Source organism: Hevea brasiliensis, chromosome 14 (assembly GCF_030052815.1).
Source record: "Hevea brasiliensis isolate MT/VB/25A 57/8 chromosome 14, ASM3005281v1, whole genome shotgun sequence".
NCBI lineage: Eukaryota > Viridiplantae > Streptophyta > Magnoliopsida > Malpighiales > Euphorbiaceae > Hevea > Hevea brasiliensis.
In genome coordinates, this window is record NC_079506.1 from 25263596 (window position 1) to 25278023 (window position 14428).

A 14428-nucleotide genomic window follows, 5' to 3' on the forward strand; every position below is an offset into this window, starting at 1 on the left:
GCTCTGACTCCCAAGTGCACTCTTCCACTAACTGACTCCTCCACAAAACCTTAACCATAGGGATCTGTTTTGATCTTAGCTGCCTCACTATGGCTACTGGTTGCTCCTCAAACGTCAAGTTTTCTTTCAGCTCTATTACATCCAGCTGTAGCACATGAGAAGGATCAGGTATGTATTTCCTAAGTATGGAGATGTGAAATAAAGGATGAACATGAGAAAGGTTGGGTGGTAGCTTCAACCGGTAGGCAACTGCCCCAACTCTATCAGTAACCTTAAAAGGTCCAATATACTAAGGTGCCAACTTGCCCTTCTTTCCAAATCTCATGACTTCCTTCATCGGAGAAACCTTCAGGAATACGTAATCGCCTACTGCAAACTCTACATACCTCTACCTAGGATCTGCATAACTCTTTTGCCTGCTGAAAGCTGTTTTCAATCATTCCCTAATTAAAGGAATTATCTCTAAAGTGTACTGCACTAGGTCTACATCATGTACCTTTGCTTCTCCCATCTCCTCCAACACAGAGGAGACCTATACTTTCAGCCATATAGTACTTCATAGGGTGCCATCCCTATGATGGAGTGATAACTGTTGTTGTAGGAAAACTCCACCAAAGGTAGCTGATCATCCCATTGACCTCCAAAATCCAAAACACTCATACGAAGCATGTCTTCCAGTGTCTGGATTGTCCTTTCGGACTGTCCGTCTGTCTGAGGGTGAAAAGCGATACTAAAGTTCAACTACGTGCCAAGTACCCCCTGCAACTTTCTCTAAAATCGAGAAGTGAACTGGGGCCCTCTGTCAGATATTATGGAAGCAGAAACCCCATGCAATCTGACTATTTCTCAAATGTAGAGCCGAGCGTATTGTGCAACAGAATATGTGGTCTTCACAGGCAAGAAATGAGCTGATTTGGTTAAGCGATCTACAATTACCCATATCGAATCATATCCTCGCGTGGTACGAGGCAACCCAGTCACAAAATCCATAGTAATCATCTCCCACTTCCATTCTGGGATAGGGAGCTCTTGCAGCTTCCCTGATGGCCTTTGGTGTTCAAACTTCACCTTCTGACAAGTCAAGCACTTGGACACGAAGTCTGCTATGTCTCTCTTCATGCCATTCCACCAATAACTATCTTTTACATCATTGTGCATCTTGGTGGAGCCTGGGTGGATATTGTACAGTGTATAGTGTGCCTCTCGCATGATTTCATTTCTGAAATTGTCCACATCGAGCATACATATCCTGAAACCTTGCATAAGGGCGCCATCATTGGCAAATCCAAACTGACCACCTTCACCCTGTTGTACTCTTTTTATGATCTTCATCAATTGCTGGTCTCTGTGCTGGGAAACTCTAACTCTGTCTTGCAGGTCTGGTCTCATTGAAAAATGAGTCAACAATACCCCATCATCTGAAAGATCTAGGATTAGACCTTGATCCATCAACTCATGTACTTCTTGAATCAACGGTCTCTTCTCCGCTGATATGTGTGCCAAGCTGCCAGAAGATTTTCTGCTCAAAGCATCTGCTACTACGTTGGCCTTCCTAGGGTGGTACTGGATGGTACAATCATAGTCCTTCAGAAGCTCCATTCATCTCCTCTGTCTCAAATTTAAATCCCTCTATTGGAATATGTACTTCAAACTCTTATGGTCGGTGTATATCTCGCACACTTCACTATACAGGTAGTGTCTCCAGATCTTTAGTGCAAAGACTACAGCCGCCACTTTCAAATCATGGGTGGGGTAGTTCTGCTCATGCCTCTTCAGCTGCCTTGAAGCATAAGCCATTACTTTTTCATTCTGCATCAAAACACACCCTAAGCCAACTCTAGAGGCATCACAGTACATGGTATATCATTCACCACTCATCGGTAGTGTCAACACAGGGGCGGTGGTTAGACACTCCTTAAGCTTCTAGAAACTCTCCTCACAATCATCTGTCCAAATGAATGGAACATTCTTCCAAGTTAACTTAGTTAGGGGAGCTGCTATCCTAGAAAAATCCTGCACAAAATGCTTATAGTAGCCAGCTAGGCCCAGAAAATTTCGCACCTTAGTGACTGTTATAGGCCTAAGCCAATCAGTTACAGCCTCAATTTTCTTGGGATCCACTTGAATGCCTTCACTAGAAACCACGTGTCCCAAGAATGAGATGCTTTCTAGCCAAAATTCACATTTTGAAAATTTGGCATATAGCTGGTGCTCCCTTAAAGTCTGCAACACCATCCTCAAGTGCCACACGTGTTCTTCCTCGGTCTGAAAGTATACCAAAATGTCATCTATGAATACGATGACAAAACAGTCCAAGAATGGCCTGAACACCCTGTTCATCAAGTCCATGAAGGCTGCTGGTGCATTAGTGAGTCCAAAAGACATCACCAAGAACTCATAATGATCATATCTTGTCTTGAATGCTGTTTTGGACACATCCTCATTCCTGATTCTCAACTGATGGTAGCCTGATCGCAGGTCTATCTTGGAAAAGAATCTAGCTCCTTAGAGCTGATCAAACAGATCATCAATCCAAGAAAGTGGATACTTGTTCTTCACAGTCACCTTATTCAGCTGTCTATAATCAATACACAACCTCAAGGACCTATCTTTCTTTCTCACAAATAGAACAGGAGCACCCTAGGGTAAAGTGATCGGATGTATGAAACCCTTGTCCAAAACTCCTGTAGTTGCTCCTTTAACTCTTTCAATTCTGCTGGTGCCATCCTGTAAGATGGCATTGATATGGGGTTTGTACCCGGAACAATATCAATGCAGAACTCTATTTCTCTTCCTGGTGGCAATCCTGGAAGCTCCTCAGGGAAGACATCCATGAATTCTCTGACAACAGGAACATTTCCCATGTTGACACCTTTTACCGATATATCTCTCACCAATGCCAAATACCCATGACATCCACGCCTCAACATTTTTCTAGCACTAATTACTGACACCAATTTATATGGAGCCATGCTCCTGTCACCATCAAAGCTAAACTCTTCCACAATAGGTATGTAGAAATACACCTTTTTGCTCCTGCAGTCTAATGTGGCATAATGGGTTACCAACCAATCCATTCCTAAAATTACATCAAAATCCATTACTGGTAGAGGAATCAAGTCTGTTGGGAGGATCTTTCCATCCACTACTACTGGGCTACCCGGAAAAACCATATCTACATCTATATTGTCACTAAGCGGGGTAGCTACAGACAAAGGACATTCTAAAGTTGTAGGGTTCCTACCCAATCTCAGGCAAACACTGGGGAGACAAATGAGTGCGTAGCACCCGGATCTATTAAAACACGAGCCTCATAGGAACAGACTAGAAAAATACCTGCCACAACTGCATTGGAAGCCTGAGCATACTGGTGGGTCAGGGTGAAAACCCGAGCTTGACCCCTATCCTGGGTGGCAGAACCCTAATACTGACTTCTACCTCCTGATCTGCTTCCAAATCCATGTCCCGCTTGTCCTCGGCCTTGTTGGCCACTGAACTGACTGCCTGCCATGCTGGAAGCACCAGGATACAACTGATGAGGAATATTTGCAACAGAACCCTGTGACCCCATCTGTGGCTCGCTGAACACGGGGCATTCCCTAGCAAAGTGACCTGGTTGGCCACACCTAAAACATAATTCTGAACCATCAGACAAGGTCCAAAATGTCCTCTTCCACACTGTGCACAAGGCGTAAGGGAGGATCCTGAACCAGACCCAGAACTGCTGTATCCCAAACTGTGACCATTGTTGGATCCATACCCTGGTCTGAATCATCGAGATTTGTGTCTAAAACCACTCCTCTTGTTCCTACTTCTTCCTCTGTAATTACTCTGGCCTCCACTGTCTGGAGCACCCATGTGGGGAACACCTGAAGAATCATCTTCTCTATTTTTCTTTGCTCTTTCACTGTTATCTCTGGTGTAGCTAATCTCAATCTGTCGGGCTCAATCAACTACCATGTCAAAAGACTGATCAGACATCATGGCCAGGTTTGCATACCTCCTTTCCAGCCCTTTTAGGAACCTTTTCACCTTCATACTTTCTGTTGCCACTGCTATAGGGGCATATCTGCTCAATTCCAGAAATTCTGTAGCATACTCATCTACAGACCTGCCATTCTGCCTTAAGGCCCACTGCTTTTGATCTCTGAAACTTTCTAGTACAAATCTATTGATAAACAGTTCCATAAACTGGGTCCATGACAAACCCTCCATCTGAGGTAATATGTAGTCATTCATCCATTGTCTAGGCATAGACCCCATGACATACTGCACATATTCTATAAGTCTCCTATCAGTCAACTGTAACTCTGTTCCTGCCTGTCTGCAGGAATCCAAAAATCGATAAGCATCATCTGATACATCATAAGTACCAGGCACCAACTTCTTGAAATTTATTATTTGTTTATACGGTTCTCCTCTTGGTGCGGTGGACTGCTGCTGTTGATGAGGGTAAACCATAGACTGTGCCATCATATCGATGGTTCTCTGCAAACCAGCTAGAGTAGCTGTCATTGAGTCCATGGGACCCAGGCCACAAAAGACTGTTCCTGAACTAGTGGTGGCTGCACCTCTACTTGAGCAGCACTAGGCCTCCTACCCTGCCTCCTCAGGGCAAGCGCCTCATCCTGTGCCGACACCTTGTTAGGCACATCTGGTTCTGGTGCAGTGGTAGCTCTCCTGCTTCTATGCATTTTCCTGAAATTAAGCAGTATTAGCCCACAAAATTTCAATACTGCATATTACACAACTCTATAGACTCATATTTACACACAATATATGAAGCAGAAACTAGAAGCAAAGATGACAATGCAAGACGAATGTGGACCCTATTTTCCACATGTGACTCCTATTAGACTCTTCCGAACACTTTAGACAATTTTTCCCTATGAATTTGGAGCCTAAGCTCTGATACCACATTTGTCATGACCCAACCTATGGGCCAGACTGGCACTAGGACCTGGGCCAGCCTAAAGCCCCCGAGGCCCGTAGTAAGCCTAACTATTCCTCAACCCAACTCTAAGGCCCATTTAGTCCCAATTTCAAGAATTTAATCGGACAAAGTCCGGCCATAAAATGGACCTTTCAACAGGGATTTTTTGACTCATCCGACCTGTAAACACAATATACAATCAATTAGGGAGCTCAGCTCACCCTCCACATACTCATATGCCATAAAAATAAATGGAAGCTCAGCTCCCTCATCTAGTCCAACATACACGCATATAATAAAAAGTTTACAGGTCCAACATGGTAATTATATTACAGACCCATATCAAATGAATATTTCTAACACATGCGGAATTCTAGAAGTTAACAGAATTACACAAACATTAATAAACAACCTGCGAAGGAGAAAAGCAGGTTAACCACAATAATAATCCTCCTATAGCCTGAAAAAATAATGAACAGGACTGAGCGTTCGACTCAGAGAGTAAAATATCAATTTTAACCATAATATCTATAACTATCTAAAGCTAATACACCCTATAGAGTGAAATGCAATATCGACAATATTTTCACATTATAACAGCAAAAAGGTAATTTGGAGCACTCACAAACCCTATAATGTCAAACAATACATATATGGGAGCTGATCCCCTATACAGCCCTCTTAATCTAAACTGTGCCAGCGAAGAGCTCAAGCTCGAACTTTCGCTTAATAAACCAAATCGAGCTCCCAGTGAAGAACTCAAGTCGTGTCTACCCCGAAGGACCGGGTCCCAGCGAAGATCTCAAGCCGTGTCTACCCATCATGTTCATAGCCAACACCACACCACACGCACGCTAACTCACGCACACTGCTCCAAATTACCACAACAACATCCATGGCACTTTAACAATTATGAATACAACATAAAATGTGCCTAGTGTTTAACTACATAAATACATACATATAAGTGATGCATGGGCATGCTTGAACATATAATAATATCGAAATTATAGTTAAAATTAATATTTTACTCACAGACTCAATCGAAGTCATTGTGGAGGCTGGGCGGTGGAGGAAGGCTGTCTTGGCTCACCTGACAATTTTATTACAATCATTTAATAAATTTGACTCAATACAAACTAAGAAAAAGACCAAATACGTCCCAAGTCGTGCCGAAAATCCGGTAGAGTCTTCCCTATACCTAGGACCTACCCAACCTGCAAAAAGGCTTAAAACACACTTCTATATCCACAACTCAATCACATCACATAGCCCCTCCTGGGCCCATCCAAACAGTCATCAATCATAATATGTAAAATTACAGTTTAGTCCTTATAATTGACCCTTTTTGCAAAAACTACCCAAATAAGCTCTAAAAATTCTAAAACTTTGCCCCGTGATCCTTAGCAACATTACTAAGCTAATGCAAAAAGAATCATAATTTTCTGAGCTATCATGAATATTTTATGGATTTTTAATCCCATTTAGCCCGAAAAGGATATCCTGCTCGGGTAGCGCACCAAATTCCTCATAAGCTCTCAGTCTCCATGGGCTGCGCACGGCCAAGGCCCAAGCCCACCACGACTCCACTTGCGCAGACTCTGGGTTCGCCAGGCCCACTCTTAGCGCAGAGTCGCTTTTTCTGGGCGAGACTCAAACCCGAGACCCCCGGAACGTTACGAGGCTCTGATACCACTTAGCCCGAAAAGGATATCCTGCTCGGGTAGCGCACCAAATTCCTCATAAGCTCTCAGTCTCCATGGGCCGCGCACGGCCAAGGCCCAAGCCTGGATATCACGACACTGCTCATGGCTGATCCTCAGCCAACAGCCTCCCAAACAGGTCCTTCACCAACCACAGATTCTACCAGTGGCACTACAGGCCCTACAGGACCTCCCCAAGACTCCCATGTTGAAATCCCAGATGATGAACCAATTCTAGACTTTGGACTACCAGGCGCTCCACAACAGCCCAGGCCCAGTTCAGGCCCATGGTTCACCTTAGATGATATTCCCCCATCAAGGTGGAGAGATCGCCTTGCAGAATTTAAAGCTTGGCTTGATGTTCAAATGCTCCGGGAAGGTGCTGACTCCCACACTATACTCAGAGAATTCATCTCTCGAACTGTTGGCACATTGCAAGATTGGTTTTCCTCCATTGGAGAATATCAGAAAGCCCAATTTTGCCACCTGACTCCCTTACAAGCAATCAACGCTCTCTTTGCTGAGTTTCTCGGAGATGCATCTTTATACAGCAAGCAGTTAAGACAAGAGTTCTTTGATATGCGCTGCTGTTCTTTAAAAAGATCAGACATTGAGAGATACTACCAGCGCATGACTCAACGCTATTATCTGCTTAATGGATATAATGATGTCAACCTCAGGCATACCTACATTGCCTCATTGCCAGAAGCATTACAACTAGAACTCCACAGAAGTATTGCTGCTACCAGAAGAGCAATGAATGCTATCACTATAGGGGAAATTCATCAAATGACTCTAGCCTATCTTGACAAAATGTGTGAACAACAGAAGTTATTCAAAGATATCATTGACAACAGCAAAGCTTTGAAGAATGTATGCCAGAAGTCTCACCTTGCAATTAAATGCAAGGAAAAGAACTGTGAATGCAAACCAAAGAAGAAAGCACATTACAAGAAGCATCCCTCTGGATTCAAACCCCCTTTCAAGCAAAAGAAAGGAAGAAGGTCAGTAAAATACTTCCGAAAGAAAAGGACGGGTACAAAGAAGTCTGACAGATGCTATATCTGTGGCAACCGAGGCCACTATGCCAAGAACTGCCCTAAGAACCCCAATAAGGCAGTTAAGCTATTACAACACATACAACAGGCTTCTCACATCTCCCTGGAGCATGATGATGTCGAATCCTTGTTCTCTGAACAGGATGAGCCCGATGAAGATCTGATCTTTGCCCTTGGAATGGACCTTTGGAGCAGAAGAAGATTACTCAATCACTTCAGAAGAATCCAGTTCGGATACTGAAGTCCATTACCCGTCTTACCTGGCCCAACATATCCAATCTTCCCAATCCACTTATGGCCCAGACACTATTCCAATTCCTTTAGTCCCGATTCATATTCTTCCCAGTAAGTATGAACGGCCCATTAGTGTCATTGGCTTCCTGGATACCGGGGCTCACAAAAGTATGATGAACCCAGCCATCTTACCATCAGAATACTGGGTCCCTCATGAAGAATACTTTAAGGCTGCAGATGGAAATGTTTTCAAAACTAGCCTTATCACTAAGCACCCAATTGGAATCCAGTTCTTCCCCACTTGTATCCTTTGGACTAAGGTCATCAAGTCGGATCTTCCTGACAAGGATTTGCTGATAGGCGTTGACTTGTATCAACAGGCAAAGCATTTGAAGATCCTCCCCACAGGATTGAAATATAAGAGAAATTTTCAGCCATTTACTTCTGTCCCAAGGTTATATTCTCTGGCTGATGCCTCAGCTAAATTCCAAGAGCACAAGGAGCTCCTTTTAAGGTCCTGTGCTGACTCCCATGCACATTTTTACCATCACCATCCCCTATGGAAAAACCCGAAATTCTTTGTCAGTCTTCCATTCAAACTCAATGAAGATATCAATCCGACAAAGGCATCACACCCGGGAATGAATCCTACAGACTTGGCTTTAGCCCAAGAAGAGTGCAGACAGCTTCTCCAACAAGGCCTCATAGAACCCACTTCCTCCCAATGGCCGCTGTGCCTTTTATGTTGAAAAAGATCTAACGACTAAGTGGGAAGTAAAGGCTTATCATAGATTACAAGCCTCTGAATCATTTCCTCCAAGATGACAAGTTCCCATTACCAAAGCCCAAGCCTTGTTCACTCAACTACGAAGCCCATATTTTCTCCAAGTTTGACCTTAAAGCGGTTTTTGGCAATTGGGTATTAATCCTCCGATAGGCCCAAGATCGCATACGCATTCCTACGGCCCAATACCAATGGATCCTTCCATTCGGCCTTAAGACGGCCCCATCAGTTTTCCAAAAGGCCATGACAAGGATATTCGAGCCCATACTGCATAGTGTTCTTATTTATATAGACGATATCCTTCTTTTCTCCAAAGATGTTACAACCCATAGGGCACTCCTCTCCACATTCCAACAATTGGTGGATTCCTATGGAATTATGCTATCAGAAAAGAAGAGCTCACTGGCCCAAACTGATATCGACTTCCTTGGAATGAGATTCAAGGATGGAAAATACCAACCGACCTCACATTGCGAAGAATTCATCAAGTTCCTGATAAGGACTTGACAGTAAAACAAATACAACAGTTCCTTGGTATTATCAAATACATCAGGAAGTTTATCCCGCATGTGGCCGCCCATACTTGTCAGCTGTCAAAGATGCTTAAAAAGGATTCCCCACCATGGAGGGAAGAACAGACATGTGCAGTCAAAAAATTAAAAGAAGTGGCTTTAAACCCGCCACCACTAAAGATTCCCAGCATTGGACACCGCATCCTTCAGACTGATGCTAGTGACACCCACTGGGGTGCAGTCCTCATCGAAGAAATTCAAGGAGAAAAGCATATATGCGGACATACTAGTGGAGAGTTCCCAGAACCTCAGAAACATTATCATTTAGTCTATAAAGAGATATTAGCTGTCAAAAATGGGATAAAGAGATTCGAATTTCATCTGATTGGCCACCACTTCACTGTGGTTATGGACAGCTCATCCTTCCCAAAGGTTCTAGACTTCAAAAACAAGTCTCTTCCTGAACCACAATTACTGAGGCTTAAGGACTGGTTCGCCAAGTATAAATTCTCAGTTCAGCATATCAAAGGAAAACACAACTTGGTTCCTGACCTCCTATCCAGGCCCAAAAACCTCCACCTGATTCAGTCTTTCTCCACACTTCCTTTGATCCTTATGGCATCATCCTCTTCCTCTCCACATACTCCTTCTCCAATGCACAATTTCCTGGTTCCTACTCCAGACAGTTTTCCTCCTGGATGCTCACCCAACCAGCCTATCACAAAGATGGCTAAGTTCGCAAGAGATCATCTGTTTCACTACCTGAGTGCAAGAAACACCCTAAGGGGATTACTCCCCTCCTCGACTGTCTTTATCCCTGACAACCCTTTCCTCACCTGTTTCAGTATCCAACCTGGCAGAGAACTCATCCTAGAAGAACTATGGCTCCTCTGGTGCATGGTTACACTCTATTCCACAGGACTGGAATTCCCGCTCATGGCCCTGTATCAGTATGTTATGAACAATACTAACAGGACTCTCCTGTCCAGGTTTCTACAATGGTTCAAGCCCATTTCAACATGGCGCTACAGCCTGAAACGCATCATAGACACCCATGGAATAGAAGACAGGCCCATTGCCGCCATTTCAACATCAGAACCTTGTTCATTTTTCACAGGCCTTTCTCTAGAAGGCCCGATGGACTCCTCTGGACCCAGAATACTGAATATGAGTGGAGGACTTACGAAGGGTCAATTATTGACAAAGATGTCATGGGACCTTTGAGAAAGCAACTAGCTGAGTACCTCTGTGAAATCAATAGCTATTATTGCTTGGTGCCTCCCCATGTGAATTGTACATCACTTGGTCCCATTCGGTCTCTCACTGATAAGCCCATTGACTGGACCCATCCCATGTGGCAAGATTCCCAGGATCCAATGGACACAGAGTCACGAGATGCCATTCAGAGTGCTGACCCACCATCTCCCGTGCACAAGCGGTGGCCAAAGGACTTTTTTGGAATCGACTCTGATGACTCTGACTTTGACACCCTTAATCTGTCTGCCACTCCATGATAAAAGTTAAAAAGTTTGACAGTAAAAAATGTAATAATGTATCTGTCTTTATTTTGCTTGCTTTAAGAGTATCGGTAGCCAGTTTCTAACCGGTTGCCTGTAATGTTAAGAGCCTCCTCGCCTATATAAGGAGTTGCTCTCTTCAGTTATGTTCAGACTCAGTTTTCCTTTCAATAATATTCTCTGAAGTTCTCTTCTATGGCTTTCTAAACTCTTCTCCTTCTCTCTGAAAATCTTTGAATGTGTATCATACTCTTATAATCAGAGATACGTATGCTCTGCACTTGCCTCTTTAAGAGGATCCTGTGTATCAGAAATATCTTTGTTTTGACATTAAGGTGCGACGGTCCCATTATCACTTGTATAATGAACAAAAGGGCACAGCTAGAGAGTACCTATGGATAGGGAAGAGGCATAGCATGAGTTCATTCTATGAGTAGTAGGGGCTCCCGGCTTATCTTGGTATCAGCCATGAGCAGTGTCGTGATATCCATTCGTCCGTCCTCACTGTCATCAGACAAGTCATCAGAAGAATCTTCTTCTGGTTCTGGCTCAGAGGGTATGGACACCATATGCTGAGGAGGAGGATCAGGATACATTTTGTCTTTCCCTTTATCAATCTTTCTTTTTGGAGGATGGGATTCTTCTGAGGAAGATGGACTCTTTTGTTCATATTTGGCAGGTGTTGGAGCAGGTTTGAACAAAGGAGACGGGTGATATGTTGGAGGTGGTTCATATGAATAGTTAAAAGGTCCAAAAGGGGAGTAAGTAGGTTCAGGAGTAGGAAGAAAAGGATTAGGAGTTGTTTGAGCAGAGAAAGGGCTGAATGGGCTGTAAGAGACCGGAGCTTCTGTGGGCTTATGTAAGTCTGCCTCAACTTGGGCCAACTGTTTTTTCAGCCTTCTTATCTCCTGTTCCTTTTGGTTGAATTCTGCACCAAATCTCCGTTGTTGGATCAAAGCCTTCAGATCTCTATCAAGCTGGGCAATTCTGCTTTGTAAGTCCTTGTACATGTTTTGGGCAAAAGCAGTGAAGGAGTCAATCTTTTGATCAACATGCTGAGTCCTGGTGAGGACCTGGTCAATCTTGGAATCAATACGTTGTAGTGCCTTATTCTGGACAGCAGCATTCTTGGTTTGCCAGTTCAAAACTTCTTCAGCTTGAGTGATCGGGGTTGTCTGACCTTCACTATCAACCTTAGTTGAGTGAATGAAAGGCCTGGTGGAGATTTTAGTCTGGTCACCACAGCTAATGGAGGAAAATCGCTTCATAAGAGGTAGGTGAGAACATCATACGTGGTTGTACGGAGGAAGTGCAGGAGGAGGGGAAGAAACTGGTTTAAGAGGGGGTAGTTTCTTTTCTTCCTTTCTGATGATCTCAAGGGCAAGCTCATAGATGGGAAGAGGCTTCTTCTGCTTGGTTTCCTCATGGATACCAATCCATGGGCTACTATCTGGATAGTCTCTTCTGAGAACTCGTTGTGGCTTGCAAGAGGCTCTTCTTGTTTGTTTGGTGAGCTTCCTCCAATTTTTGTCAGACAGAGGATGATCATACTCATTTTCCCAGTAATTGTCACGACAGTCACAATCTTCGTCGCATGCTCCAGAACCTGGGAGATCCCAAGGGCAGTGACCATCTATTTTCTGAGGATAGATGTAATGATTGTCTGGTGTTACTGCTCCAATGGGATAGTCGTTTTGTTCCTTCTCTAATGGCTGGACCATCATGGTCTGGAATACAGGCAAGGATCCTGTAGAATGCCGTGGTGGCTGGAAGGAAGTTTGTACTGTTCCATCAGGATTCCGTCTGAAGGAAGATTCTGTGATCTGGATAGGCTGAGAGGTTGAATGAAGCCTTTCGTAATTGGTTAACCAATCCTTTGGGATGAGCTGTTCAAGCTCATTTCTAGGCAGTTGCCTAGGTATCTGGACAATTGTTGGGGTGGTCTCAGTATCAGCCAATACAAGCAGAGCATCATTGGAAACAGATGGTTGTGAGAGATCTACAGCATGATCCTGCAATCTGTAGATAATTTGATGGTGCAAGGTGGCCATCATCGAAGAGGTCACCTGAGCGGCGCCAGTGAGTTGAACCTGAACTTTAAGGGCAGTGCTAAGATGTGGATCTCTTAGCGAGAGATTATAGTTTGGGAAGAATGTCAGCACCACACTCCCAGCATGTAAGGTGGTGAGGCAGGTTCCTATAACCGCATGTTCATACTGCAAGAACCGTGTATCAAGGAGAGACACTCTGGCTGTAACTGGAAGCCCTCGTCTCCCATGTAGACTGAGGATAAGTCGAACAGCTCCAAAGTGAAGATGAGAAAACCCTTCTTGTCTCCATCTAGGAATGAGTTGAGGAGGGATTTCTAAAGTCACATATTGTTCAGCAGATGAACTCTGGAGAGAGCATTGATCCATCCTGGAGGCCTGAACATATTCTTTTGACAAAGATCTTCTAGATGAAATGAGAGATCTGATAGATCTGGTTAAAGATCCAGATCGTCTGTAGATGTTGTATGGACTGAGAAGAGGAAGGAGAGATTCTCCAACCTGAGCATCTTCAGGTAAAGTGGATATTTCTACGAGATTATCAATTCTGGAGGATAGTGTTCTTCGAAGTGGTGAAGAGAAGGAAAGAGAAGAGGTGAGGTTAACAATCTCAGAGGGAGAAGGGGTTTGGATATGAGTTTCAGAAACAGGGTTAGGTGTTTGGCAAGCCATATTTGGTACGTGGAGTTGTGGCCAGAGATCGCTCTACCTTCTAGGAAGGAATTAAGCAGTTACTGGTTTCCAGCCGATATACCAAGGTAAGAGAAGATGGCAGAAAACAACGATACAAAGATTAAGAGAAAATACCAGAGTTGGAAAAGTTCTCCCCTACTCACCAGTGAAGTATGTATAATACAAACATAACCAGGCTCTGATACCACTTAGCCCGAAAAGGATATCCTGCTCGGGTAGCGTACCAAATTCCTCATAAGCTCTCAGTCTCCATGGGCCGCGCACGGCCAAGGCCCAAGCCCACCACGACTCCGCTTGCGCAGACTCTGGGTTCGCCAGGCTCACTCTTAGCGCAGAGCTATTTTTTACGCAGAGGCGAGACTCAAACCCGAGAAGTAAGGTTCAGGTTTACCTATGCCGATTTCGATCTCTGGAACTCGCTCGGGATGTCTGACAACGATGGAGTAGCCAAAATCTCGATCCAATTCTAAGACTTTTTCGATAGCCTGTCTGTCTAACCGGAAATTCACAGACCCAGGCAACTGTCGAATTTCCACGAATTGAAGGTACCTACACGAAGCCCACAACACGGGGGTTAGTATATAATTTTTACATAATTTTCTAAGCTCATTTAATGCTCAGAAAAACACTACGAAGTTTCGTGGGACTCATCGAAAAACGGTGTCGAAAAATTTCGAAATTTATATTACCACGAAGCTCTCGACGAGTGGAGCGCTCTGGTACTCTCGGTTTTCTCATGGGGTTCACGGTTTGCGAGAAATCTAGCCCAAAAGTCGAAATGGGCTAAAACTTTCTGGACAAAAATTGGGCAAACCGCTAGATGGATTTTAGTGTGCTTAGTGTCTATGGAAAGCTCTCGAGGTGTAGATGGTGTTTGACACAAGACTCGGCCCAATCGGTGGTCGGATCAACCAGATTTCGGCCGAGAAGGTGAGGAATCGCGCCT